This window comes from Symphodus melops, assembly GCF_947650265.1.
Source record: "Symphodus melops genome assembly, chromosome: 13".
Classification (NCBI taxonomy): domain Eukaryota; kingdom Metazoa; phylum Chordata; class Actinopteri; order Labriformes; family Labridae; genus Symphodus; species Symphodus melops.
The window spans coordinates 18,686,338-18,709,641 of record NC_136703.1 but is presented as its reverse complement, the minus strand read 5'-3'; the positions used below and the strand labels follow the sequence as shown (position 1 = coordinate 18,709,641).

General features: G+C 42.6%; 1 long non-coding RNA gene across 6 annotated transcripts in view; it reads left to right on the top strand.

The window, feature by feature from the left end:
• Window positions 1–23,304, top strand: part of LOC306833616 — a 191,044-nt gene that overhangs the window by 145,084 nt on the left and 22,656 nt on the right. The window contains exons 5-6 of one of the 6 annotated variants that reach the window (XR_013780377.1): window positions 16,376–16,426; window positions 16,523–17,233. The exons of 4 other annotated variants lie outside the window; for them this stretch is intronic. This is a non-coding gene — a long non-coding RNA (uncharacterized lncRNA). Of the gene's footprint in view, window positions 1–16,375; window positions 16,427–16,522; window positions 17,234–23,304 lie in introns of those variants that run through there. One more of the 6 variants, XR_013780376.1, reaches the window with a different exon arrangement.

Here is a 23,304-nt window from a genome sequence, read left to right as displayed (position 1 = left end):
GACATGTTCTCCTCCTAAAAGACTGAAGGACGTTTTACAGAGATGACGTGTTGCATGATAAGAGAAAATGCTGTTTTATGTTTTCATTGTGTCCAGAAAAACAAATTGAAAAGCGAAGAAAAAAAGAAAAAAAAAACATAAAATGGCAATTAGGTGTACAAAAGATGTTTTGTGGGTTCTACTGCCAACAAAACATCTCAATTACAAAAAAAAGACAAAAAGTCCTGATCCTTCATAACCAGAAAGATCACGCTGTTAAAAGAAGCCTAATGTGCAGTGTAACACTCTGCACGTTTGTTTTGCAAGGTGATGCACATTTGGAAGATTTCATTAAACCTGGATGCGTGCGTCTGCGTTTGCGTGTGTGTGTGTGTGTGTGTGTGTGTGTGTGTGTGCCTACGCACATGCCTGCAGGAGTGTGGATGCATTCCTGTGGGTATGTAAGTGTGTGCATGTGTGTGCCGGCATGCTTGCCTGCGTATCTGGAGGCATCCTGAAGGGGAGGGGGAGCAATTATCGCTGCCAATAAAACAACAACAAACAAACAATGATTGTTCTGAGCTTCACCTTGTTGTACCACACCCTGCCATAAACCTTATTTCACCAGGACCACTGACACGGAGAATGTGCTGCGCTGTGCTTCCTAAGCACTCTCCCTAAATAGCGTTCTTGTAGTCGGCACACTGCTCCCACGTGTACCTGTCGGTGTGTTTATTTCACATACGTGCACACATGTTGATTGGTAGCATGTAAAGGCTAATGAATGCATTGCACAGCGTTTTTCAATCAACAGCACAGGGGTGACTTTTTCCTTTTTGTGTATCTTGTCTTCCAGCCTCAGCACAAAAAAAGACATGGAGTGCACTCAGTATTGATTTGTGGAGCGTTCTGTATACCAGTGTTAGTTCATGGGATCCAACTAACCCACTTTGTCAGAGAAACAGATACAGATGGGTTTTTTAGGTTTTTTTTTCCTGATCTGTGCTTTAACTTTTGCCTTGCCAATGTATTTCTGTATTTTCTGAAATGCTGTTTTCAACATGACCCTCACTAACACAGCTGAGGGGTACAAGTACCTCTATTCTCCATTCAAGTTATGTACACAAACCCTGAACGTCCTTCTCTATAAATTCCAGACGAACATTGTAATATTCAGAATTCTGGTTAAAACAAATTAAATTAAAAAATTCAAATAAGCAATGTATGGACTTAATTCCATACCTTGTTCCTTTATCTTCTTATTTCCACCCTCTCTTCCATCTGTCCTTTAATTCCTTTTCTCTCTTTTCAACCATTTCCCAATTAAGCTAATTTGTTCAAACTTCCTGTCTTATCCCAGGAGACTACAAATGTGCACCCTGTTGGAGTTTTGTTTAAACTGCACGATGGCAAAATGTCCCTGTGTGTGTGTGTGTGTGTGTGTGAAGCACCATCCACCATACATATACACTATGAAATCCGCGTTGAAGTCTTTGCATCTGTGAAGTATCCCTGTAGACTACTGTTTTGTTTACGTCTTATTACCACCAGCAGGCCCAGTCACAGGGGAGCTACATTTGTAAACATCATGCCTGGAGAGACCCACATCATCTACGCGTGTGCATATGTGTGTGTGTGTGTGTGTGTGTGTGTGTGTGTGTGTGTGTGTGTGTGTGTGTGTGAGACTGTCTGGAGGTGTGAGTGTGTGTTGGTGTAAAAGCATTTGCACAGCAAATCTCAAGAGATAATTTCACTCAGTTTGTTTTTCTGCTTTAAAAACCTATACAAGTAATATGATCCCATTCCCATGCTACAAATAAAGATCTATTTTGACTGCCCTCAAGCGTATTATTTAGATAAATCAAAATATAACCTCAGACCTTGTTTCATGCACATCATTTAAAGTCATTAGAGACCTGCAATGTGAATCCTCGTTTAGACGTGCTAATTTGTTGTCAAAATATGTAATGATTACTTCTTATAAATAAATCAGGGACAAATATAAATTCCAAATTGATGTTTCTCACCTCACCAGATCTATTAAGCTGACTGAATAAATTATGAATGGCACCAACTTGTGCCTGTGCGGGTTTTCACTGTCTTTGCGTGCTCAAAGTGTTGAACTGAGCTCCTGCCCATTTGTTTGGAGTCGACCAATCAGGCGTGTGGGATATGGACACAAACTGACATCAAAGACATGACACTGCCACCATTCAGAGTCATGGCCTACTTATCTCGCTCCCTGTCTCTCAGCTTTTGTCTGTCAGTCCCTCCTCTCATTCTTTAGTCGATCCTTGCCACTCATGAATAAAAAAAACAATCCACTAAAACTCCCTTTGCAAACTTGTATCAAGGTGTTGTGAAGAACATTAGGGGGCATATATTTCTGTTTTTAAAAGTTTATTTCATCAAAGATTTGTTTTATTAACTTCAAAATTGTTGTTTTTTGTTTTTTTTCTCTTCTAAAAAGTTAGATACAAATATGCTGTATAAGTTTTATACCTTATCATCAGTTCTGACATAGGACTGAGCGATGAAATCAGTTAATTAGTTATATTGGAATTATCACCTTCTGGCCAATCACAGGCCAGGCATTCTGATCCACCTGCATCCACCATCTATGCTAAACTGCTATTGTATCAATTGTTCAATTTCCTGTTTTACCTTTTATTTTTGTGGTAAGGTATTTTTGTGGTATACAGTAGCTAGAGTTACCATGGAAACAGTATGCATTAAATAAAACACTCCTTCATTTACTTGAGAACAGATGAAGGTTGAGGACTGTATGTATCCTCTTGTAAGACTTTTGCATAGTACAGAAACTCAAGAGATTGACGAGGAGTCCTCCAGACTAGTATAGCACATTATAGCCAGGCTGCACTGTAATCATGCAGTTCCACCGTGCCTCCACAGCAGGGAATAACCCTGCTGACCTGGAATATTGTGGTTATGTTTGGAGCGAAGCCAAGCAGCAACAGTCTCCGTCCTCGACATGGGCTCAGTGTTTGCTCTGAAATGTGATGGTGAGGGGACAAAAGACCAAATATTCTCCTGTTAATATCCTGTTAGACTTCTACATGGTGGTTTAAAGTTCCTGCCCTTATTTCAACACATTTAACAAACTTTCTCAATGAGTCATGATCCCCTTTTGATTGCTATACTTATACTTAAACTTTACTATCAACTTACATTGTTTTTTTCTGCTCAACTTTGAAAGCTTTCCATCAGGATTTATTTATTTATTTGTAAAACAGAAACATGGTAAGTGATGAGTTTCTCACTTTTTGATGAATAACAAATTGGTCCTTACAGCAAGGGATACATGTGCGTTCATGCTTTGTGTGTTCTATCAGATTAAAAGTTTTTTTGCTGTGGCTGAAGAAAAGTCATTGAATCTTAAACACATCTAAATGGTTGTCAATATCTTTAAAAAAAAAAAAAAAGAGGGGACACAATGCTGACAAGACAAGAGAAGAAGGCTGTATGGTTGAGGAATTAAGAATCAGCTACTTGGATAGATTTATTCTGTCCACTTGTAGACCGTGAAGAAGACAAGCTGGACGAGGAATAGTTAATGACTCTCAACACGATGAGTAACGGACCTGTCTCACCCTCTCCTCTCTGTCCTCCTCCTTACTGCCGGTGTCTCCCCGTCTGTCAGCCCACAGAGGAGTCATGCAGCTCGCAGGCCGTGACTCTCTCACCAGCATTAGTGCAGAGGTGTGCGGAGAAACACACACACTCCCAGATCCCTCTGACTGTTCCCACAGAAGGGCAGACACCAAGCTGTTTATTTAACCATTAGCCCGGGGGAGGGGAGGCGAGGCTAAACTCGGTGAGCAAAGGGGAGACGCACGGTTTTTTAATAAGACTAACTCCGAGTTTCATATTTATTTTTTCTCTGAAATGGGAGACAACCCTGTTCTTGGGTGAAGAAGTTGCACTTTGCAGTTTTCTTTTTCATACATTTCGTACACATAAAGTTGAATACGTTAAACAAAGAAAAAGAAACCAGCAAGACTGGGATGGGAGCCACCAGTGTTGATTTGCTTCTTCAGATGAAAAATGAAATACCTTTTTTTTTTCTGTCCTTGTTTTTTGTTTTTACTTCGTCGACCCAAATTAGAGTTAGCAACCCATTTACTTAAGCACATTTTCTTACTCTAAGATAGATTTTGGGATACACCTTTGGAATGGGTTACCCTCCACCCTATGGGGCAATATCTTGTGGCTACTTGCTCAACTATGCTCACCAGCATCAGAATCATGAGCAAGATCATTGTCGAAATCATCATCACTACTCCTATCATGAAACTTGAAAAGAGTAATGTGAAAACATGTACAAGAATGTGCAAGGCAAGGATTCTAATTTTAGACACGCTTTTGCAACGTAAACAGACTATTCATAGCTTTCACGTGACGGCACACACTTATGGAACCGCTCACCTGGCGAGCGAGAAAGACTTCCAACTGCTGCATGCTACGGCGAAGTTATCGTCTCAGTTGCAAAAATGTGTTTCATCACAGTTTTGTTTTGTATTTTTCGTGAAATAAAGTCGTTCCTAAGTTGGACGCACTAATTGACGAGGAGAAAAGCCAGGGTTGTACTATTACAGAATTTAACCTGAGAAAGAAAACACAGAGATGAGGACATTATGGATTGATGCTATTAGAAGCTCTGCTGGTTGAAGTAATCCTCCCATAAAATATTGTGTTCATTTATGACAGCCTTTGAACACACAACATTACTGCCCCAGAACACTGATACTCACCTGGTGTTATCTAATGAGCACTCATCTGCTTGGAACAATGAAGAATGAAATGTCTTTCATTTCCCAAACGGGCATTATTGATCCAGTCACATTGGATATACATGAAGCAGTCCGTACTTGTTAGTGGCAGAATTACCTTCTTAATAAGTAAACATCACGAGAGTGAAGTTCTGCTGAGGATTTTGTCGTTCTAGCAATTGAAATATTGTCGTGTTTGACATGTAAGGGTCAACTCAACAGTGTTTGAAATAGTGGCAGACTTTCCCAAGCTCTTTTTTGCCTTCCAAGCCTCCATGCTGCTCATGTGACTGAACGCTTTAAATACTTACGTGTCAAATCAAGTTAGGTCTCTGCATTTGGGGTTGAAAAAGTGAAGGTATAGAAGATTCCTAAGGCTAGTACTTCAGTGGAATACATTAAATTAGCATTAAAAGGATACTATTAGAGCCATGAGATTGAGGTTCATTCTAATACTAGTAAAGGTTTCAGGTGAGGATTCTGAATGGTCTATCAGTACGAGCAAAGTTACACATTTTCTCTCATACACTCATGTATGATCCGCACACGTTGATGTTGCATAACATGAATATACAAAAGCTAGTGCTTTGTTTGGAGTGACTCAGAATGACTGCAGCAGAAGAAAAAGTTTTCTTCTCTCAGCATAATTAGCTTCCCACAGCACATCTGATCTCCGGAGGTGTGTGTTCGTGATGAACAATTAACAGATTGATGAAGGATTACACATTCCAAGGGTTCAAAGCAACATCTCTCCCACAGTTAACGTAACAGACATTGATTTGAATGTCAGGGGAACGTACACCGTGAAGCGTGTCTTCTGAAGAGCAGAGCCCAGAGTAAAGTTCCAGGTCAGGACACATTGTGATATTTCAGGTCAGCAAAACCAATCAAAGAAACAATGAAAATATGGACGAGAGCCTTTGTCATACTTCTTCTTTTTTTCTTTCTTTTTTTTTTAAAACACACATCCTGACACACTTGTTGGCAGTAATGCTGCCTCTACCTCACTCTCTCAGACACACTCTCACAGAAAGAGAGAGCCAGACACAATAAGAAAACTGTACTTATCGAAGCTCCTCCACCCTGTAATCCCTTCCAACCAAACCAAGCCTCAACACCTGCAGTGAAAACTTTGACAAGTGCTCTGACTTAAAAGCCCTACGACGCCGTTCATATGTCACAAAATGCCGCCCGGGTCTATAAGCTGTGTGACATGTGTGTCCAGGCTTTTATATGTGTAGTTGTCCAGACGCTATGTAATCAGTGAGATTTTTTTTTCTTTTAGATTTTAAGGAAGAAAATGGTTGAGGGGAGAATAGAATGGGAGGAGACGCCGCTTGTGTAATCACACATACTGGATAACATTGAAAAGCCTCGGGCCAACACCGACAAACACAGCTGCTTACTGACACAGTAAATCGACTGGATGACTCTCTGCCCTTCTCTCCGTGCTTTCAAACACACACACACATTCATGCACACACACACACTTGAAACTGAGCATGTTGAGGGTTTAACAGTGCCATTGGGCTGTCTCAGGTTGGATAATAACTCTTGGCCTGTCAGTGCAGAGCGCTAGCTGTCCAAAAACCTGTCAACATCCCACTTACCCTAAAATCCAGCCCGACTGAGGCCTTGTGCGCTTACGGGATCTTTGCCTGCAGTCTTCCCGACACACTTCAGCTGACACACGCTGTAACAGATCCAGGAGTCACACGCACGCTCACTTTACTGTAACTGATGGTTAAAAGGAATCGCACGATTGTTTTTCTTAAAGTTAATGTAGATCAGTGGAGCAGTTGCTGTTCCGTGTAGACGGGGTAAGAGTGCAGAATTCTTCAAAACTGTTTTCCTAGTATTCTCAATAACAGAACAGTTTGTATTTGGTTGTGATGCAAGACTTAAAAAAAGAAAAAAAACACATGGGAACATTAATTTGAGCAAACGGTTTAAAGGAACTAAACTAGAACTCGAAGAATATCAAGATTATTCAGTGTTTTCTGAGACAAAAGCTGCTTTGGAAAAAACGATGGGGCTCTAAGTGATTGAAACATGGGGAGAAGTCTTTGTGGAAGTCTGTGGCTTGAGCAATGCAGCCAGTCTATTCCTGTAGTCGTGAAAGAGCGAGGACACAGTATGCCTTGATCCTTTTATTGCATTATTTGCTGTAATTATTGTTGTCTTCAGTTCTTGATCAACAATGCCGTTAAACTGGAGTGGCTCCGCGAGTTTGTTCCCAAAATCACAACGTACAACCCTGAATGTTGTGGGTATTATTATTACTTTTAAACAACTTTTATTGCCTACCATTAGCTTCACTTCTGGTCCCAAACTGCACACACTGCACACCTAAAGGTTGTTGCATTAAAACCAACGTTAGAAACGTACCTGGATCTGTACAGCACCACTTATGGAGACAGAATCTACAGCCGAGCGACAACTTTTTATTGTGATGAGAAGTGTTTTGGTTTGCAGTCACAGTATCGTCGTCCAAGCTTGTTTGTAAAGAGCTTTGGTTAACAAAGCAGATAGAATCAAACCACTGAAATGCATCCTGCCTGCCTATTTTCTTCTTCGTCTCACAACAATGTAGCTTTTATTGGGCTGTATAAACAGATTCCTGCACATAGTGTGTAGATGTGTTGGAGAAGCTGTGTTTAGAAAGTACTGTGCATTCAGCGCAGACCTTTTTGATACACTCGGAATTGTACAGTAACCCAGCAGCTAGAACTCAGTCGTCGTGTTCAAGCAGTTTTAAATCAGGAGTCTATTTGAGGTCCATGGCCTGCTTGGAAAGTTCTTATTGTGAAAACAGCCTGTAAGGTACTTCACTTTGAACTCCAGAGTGTAGTTAGGACTCCAGTTATGTAGCAATGAAAAGATAAACGAAAGGAGTAGGACTCTGCACTCTTCTTCCCTCATCCATCTGCTCCTCTCTTATGTTTCATTCCTGTGGACAAAGGTGTGCCGTTTGATGACTTATTCTACGTCTCCCACAAAGGTGCTTAATAGCCAAACGGTTGTGAGACCTTACAGTACTGTCTACCTGCGGTGTGTGTTTAATAATGTGCAAAGTAAAACTTCATTTCATAAAATGATGTAACAAAATCATCTCTCCTTTTGAAAGCCTGCCCCTCCCTCTTCACATATTTTTTACTTCGCCGCTCTCCCTGTGGCCACGGTCGGGCCCAGATGAAAATATGAACTCCGAGAGAGAAGTTAATCTCCTACACAAACGCAGAGCGGAGGCTGTAACTCAATACAGCCTGCTTTGTGGGAGGCCGACTTGTCCTCATCTCGCAGAATTAATACAAGTTGTCCACTTATGAGGAATGAGATTAAAATGTAGTTGGCTCTTATTAAAACTCCAAGATGAACATAGAGGCATTAAAGATCTCTGTGTGAGAGGGGTTAGAAGGATGTAAGCGTGTGTGTGTGTGTGGTGTACAAAAGGGCAAAGTGTGTGTGTGTGTGTCTGTGTGTGTGATGTGTGCGCAGGGCGGGAGCTCGAGATTCCCAAGCAGGCCTTATTGGAGATGATTACTCTCATAAAACCTCTGCTCTCTAAATTGCCCGCCACCTCCTCCCCCTTCTCCACCACCTCCTTCCATCTGCAGTTTAAACACACTTAATCAAGCGCAGGTGTGTCCTTATACATTTACAGACGCCTCGCTGACAGACGATCTGCTCCGCCAAAAACAATAGGAGAGAGGCAGCGCGAGACATTCGGCCTCATCTTTGCTGAAGGCAACGGTTGACAGATATGAATGAAAATCCAAACAAGAACAAATGTGCGGCATATTGCTTTTCTTTTACTTTGTTTCTTAATTTCTCCTCCCCTCATCCTCTCGCATCACTCCCCTCTCCCTCTTCCATCCTGAGTCTTAATTCACTCCCGGAGCAGCCCATGTTGGGGATCTGTGGGTTAATACGGTTACCGGGATAACAATCTCCCCCTGCATCGCTTCCATGATAGATGGGCGCTGTGTGTGTATGCGTTGAGTGATTGAGCAAGTGGGTGAGTGAGTGAGAGATAAAGTAAGCGCCGACTGTGTGAAAATGTGTGTGCGTGCCAGAGTGTGGAAGCAGAGGGGGCCGCGGTATCCGTCAGAGGAGAACAATGGCTTTTAAATGAATCTGGGAGGTCGTAAATCACACAAAGAGAGAGCCCAAATGCAGCGCTGATTGCCTGGACGTCAGAGTAGGAGGACGACAGGAAGGAACGAATGAACGAGAGCCCCAGCGAGACACCTTGTTAACGCCTGAACAAAACGCCTCCATTAGGAACCAATGGCCTACTTATGCAAATGAGTCCACATACGCACACTTTTCTGTCTTGCAAGTTCTGTCCTTGGGAGGCACATGCAGGCAGTCAGTCAGGACGAATGTAAATACATCAAAGGACAAACACTTTTCCATCACGTATTTGTCGTTCCGAGGTGACACGTAGAGGAGGCCTCTGCAGTTGTACCTGTTCTGGTGCAACAGTCTTGCCTCATACTGATCTCTTGAAATATTTGGATACAAGAAGCTGTTCAGCATTTAAGTGGAAGACAAACTTCTTGCCTAACTCTCCAGTCGCTAGGTGCTGTATTTGTTTTTTTCGTCACCTCGTACAGTTTGATTTGGCTTGATAAAGATTGAGCTCTCTGGAGCTGTGCCTTTATGTGCTAATGCTAAGCAGTTGTAAATCATTAGAGCCATGCTTCATTATGGTGAGAGCAAGTGTGGCCTCAGAGAGAGGGAAGAGCGGTAGGCAGATGATAATTACAGGTATGTGGGGAGAAAAACATGCAATTACAGATGTAGAGGAGGCAGCTTGCACACTTTTTCCACCGCATGTGTCGAGGATGCTGGTTTATCTCGCCTCTCTCCTCGCTTCCTTGACTGAAACTCTGCAGTTCCCCAGAGTTCCTTTATGAACCTTTTTGTACTTCGAATAGTGTTTTCTACCCCGATTTCAGAGAGAAATGTTCTTCCTTTTGACAAGCTGTCTTAACAGTCTTGTTCCTTGATTGTCCTTGTCCAACACTTGAGAACCGACTTCTTTCACATGTGAGCCGTCTAATCGTTTACTGGAAGTCTGTGAGTTATCAGATTTTCCAGTGAAGATCTCTTAACTTTTGGGATGATTTCATTTCAACTTTTTCAGGTAAAGCTCAAAGAAATGAATCAAAGTCCAACAAATATAACACATCTTTGTGTTGTAGTCCGATTCCATCCATCTTCTTTCTTCCTAGTTTTTGATTATAGATGGGCGGTTTCAGATCTTCTTAAACAGCTCGACTGCATCTTGTCACTTTAAAAAAATGCTAATTTTGTTAGAGATCATTTAGAAAATCATTTTTTTTTCTGTGGCTTGACCATTTTTGGGCAATATTATTACAATTATTACAATATTAAGCAAGTACAGAGAGACAGGAAATATTGTGAGGTTAGAGAGGAGAAAGACGTGGAGCAAATGTTTAGGGATAGACCTGATTAATTGTTGATTAAATCAAATAATCTGCTTTAAGTTTTTTTAAGTTCTTTAATTTGTTGCTTCTTTTAAACGTACTAAGTAATAAGTGATGTTGAAGAAGCATGCCTTTTTATTTCACCGCTCATCTCCCGCTGTCTTTTTCCCGGGCTGGTTGTGTGTTGTTGCAGTCAAAGAACAACTGTCAGCGACCCAGGGTCACTGTTAGGGTTGAGGTCAGGTCAACTCTTTCAGGCCCCCCCCCGCCCCCCTCCCCAGAGCAGCCCAGCTGATGATCCAAGGTGAAAGATGAGAGGTCAAGAGTCAGGAGTGCCCGACTGGAGCTGATGTCTCACCTGTCTGTGCGCAGAGAAGGGGAACAACAGAAATAGAGCAGAAAACGCAAGTGTGAGAAAGTGAAGATTCAAGAGTGACCAGTTGTCTTGAGTCATGCTGTCTTTTGTTTGCAGTTTATCTGACAGAAACATGGCAATAAAAATAAATAAATAAATGATAAAAACTCCAACTATTTGAAATATTTTTTTTTTCTTTCATGTTCGTCCTCATACCGTCTCTCACTCTCTCTTGCAGTAACCATAATCGTGTATAATGTGCTGGCTGATTAGGACTTTGAAGGTAAGGTTCAGACCAGCCACCCAGACACTGAGGTTAGTTAGTCTGGGTTCTGTGGCCAGACGGTTTGGCTGGGAATACCCCTCTGTTAGTTAAACCTAGCTTGGCCGCAAGTGACATTCCCACACTAGCAGGCAGTGTGGACACAGACCTGCCACAGATGTAACAACTCGAAACACTTACAATATAAACTGAAACGTGCATTTCTTAATTGTTGCCTCTTTGGCCAATGTAAGACAGCTGAATTGCATATTTTTAAATTGGGTTGAAAGTGTGAGGCCCCACCGAAATCCTCAAAATAATACTCGAAAAATACTAAGAAACAAAAAGACGAGGAAGAAAGACGAGACAAGTGTGACCCCTGAAACAGAGGTATGTGACAGCTGCTCTATCCGGCGAGGACTGAAAAGAAAGAAAAGGTTATAAAGGAGATGGTAGTCCAGCAGAATGAGACCACCACAGAGTGTAAAAAGGACAGGTGGGCTTCTGCGTTTAGCCTCATCATCTGTACAGTGGGGAGGGAGAACAGTCGGGGAAAACACTGGGAGCAGTTGGTTCCCGCAAAGTCGACATTCTCTATATTTTTCTCTGACGCACATGGCTCACATAAACACACAGACTTGCAGAGAGATACGCAAACGCGCAAACACAATATTTACAATACTTAGAGTATTTGGCGACGGGTTACAGGAGGCATGACTGACCTCCTCAGCCATAATTAAGAGCCTAAGAGAGCAGAGCCTTTAGGCCAGCCGGGGGCTCTGCCCAGACACACTCCCTCAGACGGCACTGTTTATGTTTCATTAGAGCACAATTATATGTCGCATCCCTCGCCCTTGCCACCTCTCTCTCTCTCTCTCTCTCTCTCTTATACTCTCTCTGACTTTCCTTCATTCTCTCAGGTCTTTGTTGTGCAAGTATGCATTTGCCTTCGCATGGCTCAGGAGAGAACAGTGTGTGCCCCCCTATCCTCATCGCAGGTTAAACAAGCAGCAAAGAGCCCCTTTAATTTGCTATACATACAGACAACAGAAAGAGGCGAGGGAAGTAGAATATTATATGTATCAAAAAATATTATGGAAGTATTACACGTGAAGGAAAAAGTATAGCAGGGCATTTCTGAGGAGGGAATAAGTCCTGTGACCGGGGGAGCAAAAGGAGGAGTGCCTTCCAGTAAGAGGTGGACAGTTCTTGTCCTCAGGCTCCCCTCTCTGTAACACCACAGAGGAAATGACTACACAAAGCAGGCGGGGGATGTACAGAGTCTTACTCAGGTCAAGTTGTAAAAAGCTCGCACCTGCCTTGAACTCACACAGCTCGGGACCAAAACAAGCCTTTGTTAGTGCATTTAAAAATGTGCACTTGCGAGGTTTAAGGATTTTTTTATTTTTTTTTATCATTGACCATAGCCCAAAGTAGGCTATGAATGAACGTTTGTGTAAGTTTAACAAGAATCAAAAATAGCAGCATGTGAGGATTTGAATAGTTTGGTCGAAAAGCGACCAACATATTTTTACTCAGTGACGTTTATCAGATCGCTACGTATATAAACCGGGTCAATGCACAGCCTACACTGTATGTACACACAGCAGAAAATACACCTGATGGTAAAATCAAAGAAGCAGTCAGAAGAAGACGGCCTGAAACTGTCTGAAAGCTAGTTTTTCACTCTTGCTGTCTTCACCTGAGGATACGGAGGAGTAATTAGCAGCTTTAAATCAATATTTAGTGATTCATGGTTGTTTACACCTCCTTCACCACCAGCACCATCATCAAACAAGAAACACAGACACTTATTGGAGTCTAGACAGACAGCTAGGGCAGGCACTGCGTTAAACCCCATCCATGACCTTAGGGCACAAACTACACACCACACACTCTATACCATGACATGGCAAGACAACAAGAAAAACACACACAATATAAATAAATAAATAAATTATTGACATTTATTCAAATCTGTGTTTTGACTTTATTTAAAAGAATGATCAAAACGGACCACAACCCAAACTGAGTTAAAGCATGTGAGTCAACAACCACAGGTGCTGAAGTCAAAATGCTACATCTGTTATAAAACCCTGAAGGCATGCGTCACAGTCTAATCTGTGATCTAACCTGCAGCAGGGGACAGGACTCTGTGATTCCCAGTCCTGCACTTGCTGTCTCTGAACTTATCTGAACAGCGGGGTGGTTGTTTTTATGGGCACCTTTTTTTTTTAATTGATTTTTTTCTCCCACCTTCGCTACTGTCTCCTTCTCTTCATGAATGGCTTTCTTTCTGTTGGTGTCATTCTCGTATGGTCCAGTTCGTTGTTCGGTTTATTTTCATCCTGCTTTGCCTCTCTCTGCCCCTTTTCTCCCTTTTTTTTTTTTTTTTTTTGACCATTTTCTGTGAGAACAGGAAAGTCCCCTTAGACTAACAGCCCTGCTCTGCCCACCAAATACACACACACTCTCTCTCTCTCTCTCTCTCTCTCTCTCTCTCTCTCTCTCTCTCTCTCTCTCTCTCTCTCTCTCTCTCTCTCTCTCTCTCTCTCTCTCTGTGTCTCTCTCTCTCTCTCTCTCTCTCTCTCTCTCTCTCTCTCTCTCTCTCTCTCCCTCTCTCTGTCTTGGTTGAGCAGACCATGGAAACACATCGAGTGGACGACAGCTGGCGTAGAAGGAGAGCAGTGGGACAAAGTGCATGACAGAATTAGGAGTGAAGAGACATTGACCAAATGAAGGAATGTCATGAGCGTATGGATGCATGTGTTTGTGTGTGCGTGCATGAGTGAGTATATCTGGAGTAAGTCTGTTAAAGGCTCAAGATGGATTTGGAATCTGTCAAGGAAATAATAAAAGATGGAGCTTTAAGGGGATTGAATGTCTCATTAAGGTTGTGTTCATACTGCTGTGTAAAACAACAGGAGTTGGTCTGAGACCTCCCCAATCAAAGAATCTGTTTAATCAAAGTTATACCATTGACCACCTCTCTGTATTTTTATCGTAATATGTCAGACTTGGATCGTGTGTGTGTGTTCACATAGCTCTCTGTATAGTCCCACAAATTCAATGTTTGCAGAAGGAAATATCTTGACAGGTTTTTGGAACACTCGGCTGGGTACCCCCGTCTCCATCTCCCACTTTCCTCCCACTTTTTTTTTTTTTTTCCTTCTCCATCTCCTCTCTTCCTTTGGTGTAGGTTTTTGGTGTTATTTTACTCTCACACGCCCTTCCCCTGAATAAGAGCAACACTCTCCCTCCCCGTCACTAACGTTGTGTAACTGCCATTTGGTGATGAGAAAACTTTGGAGGATGAAGTGAGAAAATGATTGTAAATCTAATTCTGTGATACTACTGACGGTCTTGAATCACTGGTTATGTCACAATCACTTCCTGAAATACGTGAAGTTTTTATTTAGTTTTTATTTAAAAAAAAGTCATATGCAAGTCAACAAATATAATTAAAAGGTGACTTCTCAGTTTCTCGTTCATTCCTCTCCCCACACCATTTCCCCCGCTTTTCTCACTTCTCTCCCCTAACTCTTTTTTTTTTTTCTCTTTTTCACACAATCAGTGTTGACAGTTAAACAGCAGAGAGAAACGGTCTCACATCTACTGTGACAGACGTGTCAGGGTCCTGTAATGATGAAAGGCAGCCTTCCACAGACCTGGCATACACAGGAAGCGATGCTCAAAAGCCACAGGAAGCAGGAAGAACCGGAGGATTAGCTGGACCAATCACATATCGTTACTCACGAGGAGACTTAGGAAATACGAAGATGAGGTTTCAGAGTGAAGGCAAATGCAGAATTGAAAGAGAAGGAAAACGAATACTTATTTAAATTCATTTAAATAAGATCAAGAGTGTGTTGACAAGCAGCATAACAGGCGTTTGGAGAGAGTGAGAGAGAGAGAGAGAGAGAGAGAGAGGGAGAGAGAGAGAGAGACCTGAAAGCGAGTCTATAACTTGTTTTGTGTTTAAAGGTCAAAGTCAGGCCTCAGATTTGAAATTGAAATGAAGTGTTGGTTTGGCACCGTTCCCACTGCAGTACTCTATGGAGAGAGTGAGTTTGTTTGCGTGCACGTGTGTGTGTGTGTGTGTGTGTGTGCTGAACACCACCACCTGCATAAACAGTTATCAACTGTGTCCCATAGTTTTATAAACTTTGATTGTGTGTTCTGTATTTTTTTATACAGTGCATTGTATACTTTACTTATGGTACATTGATAAGAGCAGCACTTTTAAATTTCCAGCATCTGGTTGGTTAATAAACCAAATGGCCTATGTAGTCAGTTAAAATGGGGTGGATAATTTGTGCACTGATCATGTACTGTATTTATCGCATACCAAAGTATCTCTTTTAGGTCTTGGTGCCAGAATAGTGTAATTATATAACTGTTTCATTGGAGCCTCTTGTGTGACCTCTTTATTTGTGTTGTCAAAGTCAAAGTAGTTTTTGAAGATGAAAGAAACACTCTGGAACTAGACCTAAGGTCCATCTCGTCATTGCTACAAAACTTAACCAGAAGTCGATGATCTCAGACGGATCTTTTAGAGTGTCTTGGAAGGGAGAAGAGTCCAAAGTGTACAATATAGCCACATACTGTAGGTACCTCAGAGGTCATGGCTCGGCTTCCTTCTGTTCTCCATATACACCGACTCACTTGGTGCAATCATCCACTCCCATAGTTTTTCATTCTACTGCTTTGCTGACGATACTCAGCTCTTCCTGTCTGTACAGTCTTGGCGAATCAAACTCATGCCCACAATACTGAACGGAGCCAAAGTCTCATGATTGATCACCAGCTGACATTGGAGGTTGACGGGACGTTCCAATTTGCCCCGTACATTATCAGAAAAGATTAGACCACAACTGTCACAGCATGCTACACAGCTCCTGGTACAGTCTCTGGTGATCTCACTCATTCACAACTGCAACTCATCACTGGCGGGTCGTCTTGCATGCACAATCAAACCTCTGCAGATGATCCAAAAACGCAGTAGCCAAGCTGGCGTTCAACCATCACAAAACAGTCAGAAGTGTCAATCAGCTGACCCTCTTCCTCCACTGGCTTCCACTTTCTTATCACATTTAAAACCCTGCTTGTCTCAAGACGCCCCACACCTCGACCTGGACTCTTCTCCTCTCGAGTCTCCTGACCCCATGAAAGTCAAACCTACGGAGGATGTGCTCATATTCATTTTCAAGAATTGAATAACAGAAGTTGTCAGTTACTCTCTCTCTCTCTGCTGACAGATAGGGATGCCTGAGGGAGACTTAGGTGTTTCAGAGCAGTGGGTGGATAGCAGAGGGAGAAAACAGGGAAGTTGGGTAATGGCATCCTGCCAGAGCTCAGCACCAGGTGCAGAATGTAGGGTAGAGAAGTGTCCTTCCTCAGCTCCCCCATGGAGGGCACCAGCCCATTCCTCCACTGTTCCAGTACTCTCTGCTGCAGCTGGGCCATTTCTCCTCCTCTGTCACCTCAGCTGTTTCTCCACCTCATCCCCAACTGCTCCCTGTTTCCCTCACAGCTGAAAACAACTCCGCGCCACACAGAAGAGGGAGATTGTGTCGATTAAATGGTATGTGTTGTACACCACAAATCGCACACACATGTTCTGCCCTCACAATCAAACCCCCCCCCCCCCCCCCCCACGCTCTCTCCTCTTCTTCTATAGGTTGGATGGAGTTTTATGGCTCGTGTGTGTTGTGACAGTGTGAAAGGCACAGGAAGGAAAGGCCACACTTCCTCTGATGCTCCTGCTGCTGTGGACCAGAGGAGATAAGAACACACATACTCACACACACACACACACACACACATACAAACACGCATGGATGCACACACAGACATGGACAAACAATCACAGCACAGTTCCATGAGGCCTGCACTAACACCCCCTCCCTCAAAATCTCCCCTGCAGATCAACTTCCACATGGTTTGGCCTTAGTCCACCCCCTGCACACACCACCTCCACCTCACACTTTATTTATTTTTTTTGGTCGGATTTTTAATGAACAACTCTCTTTCCTCGATCAAACTTCAAGTGTTTGAATCCTCGCTCGATACTTCAAGCAAATACTAGAAGAATCTGCGGCACCATCCAAACGTTCAGAGGCATTCTGATCTAGACTCTGATACAGGCTTATACAGGCTTTTTTCATCAACTTTGGACAGTTACACCATTAATGTGTCCTTTTGAAAACAGTTATTTGTCCATGCCTGTGTCACTGCTGATCTCAAAGTCATTGTACTATGACATCGCATTTTCTCAGGTTAGCCAAGCAACCGAAAAAAGAACTGTGGATACAATTTAATAAAAAAAAAAAAACGCTGGATTGTCTTTTGTGCATATGGAAAAAAATTAAAAAAGAAAATGTAAGGAGAATAAATGAAAATGTCCTTAAGTTTCATTCAGTTTAGTTACATATTCTTTTTGGCATCTTGTTGTCTTAAAATCTTAACATGCGTTACAATTTTTGTAAAAGCTGCTGCAAAATCATACACATAGAGTTGCAGCAATCCCAGAAAAAGTCAGTGACATCCTAAGGGACAGAATGGTCTGCATGGATGGAAGAAAAGCCCCTATTTTACCACTAAAGCAAGAACTTCCTCGAAAGTGTGTATTCTGTGCTTTCCAGGGTGAGACTGCTGCTGAGAGTGTGTGTCACACACACATCATTACTCTGCATGAGTGTGTGTGTGTGTTAGTGTGTGTGCCCGCTGACGTAAGCCCCTCTATCTGATGATGCCCTTCTAATCCCTACAGTGATGTGTCATGAATATGGAGTTTAAGACTCAAATCCCCGGGGATACACAGGCTATAGATAGCTTGCTCCTTCCACACACACACACACACACACACACACACACACACACGCTTGCACACAAAAGGCGCACACTCCTCCACTGACACACACTGCTGGTGACCCCTGTGACGTTGAAGGGGCAGAGCAGGGAGCAACCAGAAAGTAATGATTAAGATGAAAGTAACGTGGTCAGAAGAATTTCAATGGATGGAGAGAATATCTGAGGAATGCAGAAAATACAGAAGGTGCTTCTGATTGGCTGTTATTTCTCAACAACAACTCTTTCACTTTTTTAAAGAACTTGAGTCCTTTTTCTGTAGCTTTAGCAATCCTGTTGGGAATGATAACAAAGTAGACGCAAGACTAACAACCCTGTTGTTTGAACAACAGTTGCACCTAAGTATTACGTTTATATATTACTCATATGTTCCCTAATTAAGATGTGGTGAAACAAAAAAAAAAAAGAACTACTGCCTGGAAAAGTTCTTAGGCAACTTTTCTTGCCCTACATTTATACACCACACCAGAGTCACAGGAAAATGAAAGAGGTGCATTGTGGGCAAACAGAGCACAGGACTGCCATCAGGGTTTGTATCAAGAGTCCGGTCTGTGGATTGGTTTAGGAAACGCGTTACTTGTGTTAATGCTAAGAAAAAAAATGCCATTCCTCGAGTCACTGCAGACTAGTTTTACTTGAAACATTCTTTTCCTTCCCTTCCCTTCCAGGCTGCCAGAGCTTAAACATAACCTTAAGAAACCTGCTTTTATATTATTGCGTATTGAAACTGTGTAGTTGAATGTTGTGACAAACAGACACTACCTTGGCAATGAACATTTTCTAATATGCCTCGTGTTTATATTTGCCTCTCGCACAATTCATTCCCAAACGTTTCCTTTTTGTGTGTTGACAAAAACGCTAAACCAGTGTGTGTGTCATTTCTCCTCGGAAGCTGTTGGTGTATCTACTTGTGATTATTAGTGTGTACATTGTCACTAACTTACTGTATGCACGGATGACACGAGATTCTTCTATGTGGACAGACTCACGATCGAGCATGTGCAAGCCAGTTTTCTCCCATTCATTCTCACATGAACGTCTTATATTACATGCATCCATCAGCACACCGGCACAACACAAGGCCTCAAAAAGAAACAGTACCGACAGGTTAATCCTTACACACACAAAAAAACATTCTCAATACTCTCACAATATGTCGCAATAAAAAATAACTATAACTGTGTCAAACTTCAAATCGATACAATATCAAAATATGAACGTGCACTTTCACGTATCGTAAGCTAATCATACTGTGCAAAATGCAAACGTTCCTCAGACGTCAGAAATTATTTTGGGATAATAATGATAATACCTGAGATCAATGATGGCCCGAACTGTGAAAATGATTCTAAATCTGCTTCATAAATCTATAAAATCTTTGAGTGTGGAGCACGATCCACTCCGAACCATTACATCATGTGATAACAATTAAGTTCCAACTGAGCGACTTTGCATTCGAATCACAACTCGCTGAAATTACCAGCTTGTGTAAACTTGCTTGTGTGTGCATGGGTATAAATATGTGGTCGAAGACGTACTGGAAGCTCTTTATGTTTTATTGAAAGCAGTAATCTGAAAGTGTGGTTCCCCAGGTTATTGTGGCCTGGAACACACACAGAAACGTTCTGGGTAGGTGATAAAAGGACTAATGTAAGTATAATCTCACCCTCTGCCTTACATCAACACACACACATACAAATGAATCTCACCACACCCCAAAAGCCTGCCGACCCATATGGCTTGGGGATAATAAACCAAACAGCCAGTAACAAGTCTCCTGTGCTCCCGAGCCAGGCAAGTCAAAGGAATGCACGTCTTCTCCGTTCACTCCCTCTGTTTTTAGGCCTCTTTTTTACCTCTCTGTCGTCTGTCTGTCATTCTCTCTCTTTTGGTGTGAGACTCTGAGGTGTTTTTTTTTTTTTTTTTTTATGTTCAGAGGTACATGTCTGAGTATATGTTTGCATCTTGGTGTGAGTTTGTGTTTTTTGAGGTGTGCCAAAGAAACCAGTCTAACGAGTGTGTGAGGAGCTTGCCCTTGGGATGGAGCGAAAAGACGAAGGGAAGTGGCACGGAAAAGGGAGGGAACGTGAGCAATGAAATGGAAGGGGGGGAAGAAAAAAAAATAGTAATGTGAAGGTGAAAATGAAAAGCAGCGTCTCCTTCTTATATCTCGGCGAATTGAAAGAAATGTGACCAAACACACCTCTTACACACCACCTCTCTGTCATTTCCCCCTTTGCTCCTCTCCTCTCAGGCCTCCCACCTCTCTGTGGTGCAGTGGGAGAGCCAGCGAGGCCTGCGGCAGGAACACTAAGCCCGGACCTGGATTTGGAGCATGGCTGCTCTTGGTTGAGCAGGATCCAGGCCCCCTGAGGGCTGAGGGGTGGGAGCGAAGGGTGGAGGGTAGAAGGGGGAGGAGAGCCGAGGCAGCGAGTACAGTTCTGGATCACCTTCAAAGAGCTCCAGTCCCAATGGAGTGAGGCTGGATTCCTCTGCGGAGAGGGAGAGAAAAAGGAGGAGTGAAAGAGAGAGAGAGAGAAAGAGGAAGACACATGGGAGACATGAGACAAGGGGAAAGTGTGAAAAGAGAAAGGAAAGAAGTGGTTTGGGTTATAACTTCTTTCCCACTTTGCTTGTCCCTCCTTCTTTTTTTCTCTCGCTTCACGGCATGCATGCACTTGCCCTTCATGCAGCAAGCTATACTGAGATGATCTATCTGTGTGCTGGAGCAAGGAGACATGGGAAATCTGGCCCGCACAAAGGCGCCGTTGTGCCTCCCTGGAGCTTCCTTTAGGGGCCAAAGTGAGTGTGTGTGTGTGTATATACAGGTATGCCTGTATTTGTGTGAGGCAAGGATGAGTAGCAGTTTAGCTTTTCAGACCCCCACCCCACCCTGCAGAAAGTTGAGAGGCGTGCACAAAGACTCTCGAACACAAACGTGCACACAAACATACCTACAAAAAGCCAAGGGCACTGCAGATTGCCCACCTAGGCGTCTCATTCATGTGCATTTGCTGCTCTGCACCTTTAAGCCTCTTAGAGAACACACAAAAAAAGTGTGTGACAGTTTAGGAAACCTTCAATTTGTTCAGCTAGACTTGTGCATTTTTTTTTTTTTTTTTTTGAATTTGGGGCAAATAGTGCATTTTATGGTTTGTGCAGCAGCGTGTGTTTGTGCGTGTGCTTCAGTGACAGACCTTCATCCTGAGTCTGGGTCAGCAGTTTGTTTAGCATCAATTAGAGGCTCTGTGTTCCTCAACGCAAGCGTGAAGGGAGAATTAACGTGCAGTGGCACATTCCCACCAGCATATTATTGCACACAGCACCTCAGCTGGAACAGTCCTAATGCATGTTTTTGCATGTGTGTGTCTTTTGTGTGTGTGTGTGTGTGTGTGTGTGTGCATGCACATACACTACATATGTATGCATACAAAGGTAAATTATTCAAATTCAGAAAGTGCCTTACTTTTCTTTCTCTTTTTTTCCTTCGTTCCCCCGTCTGTCTTCCTGTTTCTTTCCTCTGCTTCTCTCAAGGACTCTGGTCTGACCACAGCCATTTCCCAAGCAACACACAGGGCATAGTTTCCATACAAGATGAATTGAACGGGAGAGAAGATATATAGATACTAGAGAGAGTCTCTTGTAAAGACAACTGGGTCTTAAGATTTCTTGTTCTGCTCACGGACAAAGTCTGAAAAACACATGTTCAGTGGCTTTAGTGAAGTCTGTTCTCTTTGAGGCATGTTTTAGAAGACTATACATGGAAGTGAGTCTGACAACAACATTAAATACAGAGTATGGTTATGATAAATGAAACACCAGTGTAATGACTTTGCCTTGTGGTGGTGAGTAATCTTTTTTAAAGTTATGGTCTTTGGTCCAGCCTTTACGCAAAGAGTAATTATTGTGTAAAAAACGGAAAGATTCAAAGTGATCATAATTTGAACCGTCCATGCTTCTTTAACAAGTTAGACAGTTCATTCAGACTCAGGCTGCTCTAGAACTGGTCTAATTAAGACCAAAGCCAGGACTGCCCAAAAAACAAATGAAAAAAAAAAGTCACTCTGATCACTTTTATCCCCCTTCAAATAAAAAGAAACTTTTTGTTGTTTTTTTTTCCTGACAAACATCAAACTGAAGTTCTTATGACATCATATCTATCCGTCCAGTAGCAACATAACAAGTTTCAACCCTTTTACTCATTACTTGTCGAGTTGGTGTTGAGACAAGGACACATGTACCTGTGTGAACTCAAGTGTATTTATACAGCTCTAATAATGAACTATATATTTAAGAACTACTTCACATGTCCAGCAGTGTGATTCAAATTTGAGTCTTGATCCTAAAAAATGAATCTGTGCTCAACCCAAACACCCTCTGGTTGTGTTGGCCTTAAATACCTCCATGAACGATATGTTTGGACTGAATTTCTGTGCTGGTGTGAGATGAAGTTATTATCACCTTTTGTAAATATACTGTCAAATAAAAGTCAGGGTGATGCTCCTGTAGCTCTTTTTGACACCTCAAACCTGTTCTGGCTCGTAAATAGAGCCATTGTTTTCTTTGAAAACAGCTTTCAAGTAAGATATGCATCATTCATGATCATTCAACATTATTGTGTTAGAAGTGATTAGAACATGCCTAACCCTCTTAGGGATTATTGGATTGAATTCCTGCCAGGAAAAGTACCACACACGAGCACAGCATTGCCAGAACCCCTCGGTTCAGTATTTGTGTCGCTTTTTTCCCTTCTTTGATTACACCCTCTGCATAAATATGGAGTTTAGTTTCATTTCTTTTGTGTCCTTTTTTTGTTCTTTGATGGGGGATGGGATGTCAGTGGGTCTCTGCCAGGAGAAAGGTTTCCTTGCTTTGCCAAGGTATGCCCTCCTCCCTCTCCCTCATGTGGAGCGGGGCTCTGTATTCGCTTGTAAATAGCGAGATAAGTGTGGTTTACCCGTAGCTAGGGTGTAAGGTGCACTCAGCACCACCCTGACATGTCTGTGCCAAAGCCCAACAGGGGTGTAATTACCTGAGACTGGGTCAGCACTTTATGCTGGGTAAAAATACCTGCCTACTTATAGAAGGGGAAAAGAGAGGGCAGCTCCACGCAAAGGGAAACCTGTCTTCACAGATATGGCCAAATGCTCCTCGAGGCTAGGTGATGCCCTCGCTGCTTCTCCATTACTCCTCGAGAACAGCATTACCTAACTTATCTGACACTGGGATTCCCAGACAAAACCTTTCCATCAGAACCAGCGACTGTCTGACCTACAAAACACTCCTTCAAACGTCCAATATTCCACTCTTTGCTTCCCTCTGCACTCTCAGCCCAGTACCTTTCCACACTTTCTGTATATTCCCCTTCTCCGCCCCTTTCACACCACATCTGTCTCTCTGCCCCGCAAGTCAAGGACGGCGCGGGCCAAGCAGACATACAGAGGACAGCTCTGCACCAATCGGGAGCCAGAGAGCGCTTGTGTCAATTAAATGGTATGTGCTTATGCCGCAAATCACAGACACATGTTCTCTTCTCCCCACTCCCACCCTGTGGCTGCTGCCTCTCTTCTCCACCACCTAATGCAGCATAAT